Raw genomic sequence first — 964 nt, forward strand, 5'->3', positions numbered from 1 at the left:
GTTTTTGTAACACATTCACTGACAGCTTATACACTGTGAACAGAGTTTGAACCTCCACATGAAAAACCCAGTGGACTTCAAAGCCAATGCCTTAACCACTCAGCCATCCCAGCATTAGTAAATGTGGGAGGCCTTGTTTGTAATTCTTGGCTCATTTAATTTCTGCTCACTCCAACATGCCAATCATCTTAACAATTTCTGGTTCTTATTATGCTTTGCATGTCCAATTTAATTATTTGTAGCTCAAGTAAAAACAAACATTGTTAGCAGAAATTAAGCTTTCAAAGAATATGCTGTGTATGGTCACCTTGTGCAAAAATAAGGTTTTCACAACATATTCACAAACAGCTGACACGCTGCAAGCAGGGTTTGAACCTGCATGGGGAAACCCCATTGGATTTCAAGTCCAACACCTTAACCTCTCGGCCATTGCAGTAGTGCTTAGAGGCCTTGTCTGCAATTCCTTGTTTCATTTATTTCTGATCACACCAACATTCCAATCTTTACAATTTCCAGTAAGTCACCCTTATAACAGTTTGTTTGTGGTGCTTTGTGAGTGGAAAAAGCTGAACCACCACCTTAAATGCAGCTTGTGCAACTTAAAACATTGACTAGGACACTGCACAACTGCAGTTGATGCATAAAGCATGGTTTGAACACAGAGCAATTACAATAGCCTTCAAACACAATGTTTTAACCACTCAGCCATCTTAACACAACCACAGTATAGAGTTATCATGTTCAATTCCTTGCTTCCTATGATTCTCAACTTCCTTAGGGTTCAGAAAATCAATGTGTCTTAGACCATACTGTGTATTCTTTGTTAGTATAGTGACCAATATCTCTATCTGTCACATCCAAGACTGGGGCTCAGTTCCCTGACAGCGAGGCTCTTTTTCTATTACACATGGCAGTGTGAATTCCAAGGTGTTTTCTTGCTCAGCCCAGCATAATTCCTTCTACC

The 964-nt window shown here is 39.8% G+C and overlaps 1 non-coding gene across 1 annotated transcript; it reads right to left on the reverse strand.

The window, feature by feature from the left end:
• Nucleotides 1-354: 354 nt before the first annotated feature.
• trnas-uga (transfer RNA serine (anticodon UGA)) lies at nt 355-436 on the reverse strand. The gene has a single exon. It is a non-coding gene; the product is annotated as a tRNA-Ser (tRNA).
• Nucleotides 437-964: the final 528 nt, after the last annotated feature.

Source organism: Ictalurus furcatus, chromosome 12 (genome assembly GCF_023375685.1).
Source record: "Ictalurus furcatus strain D&B chromosome 12, Billie_1.0, whole genome shotgun sequence".
NCBI lineage: Eukaryota > Metazoa > Chordata > Actinopteri > Siluriformes > Ictaluridae > Ictalurus > Ictalurus furcatus.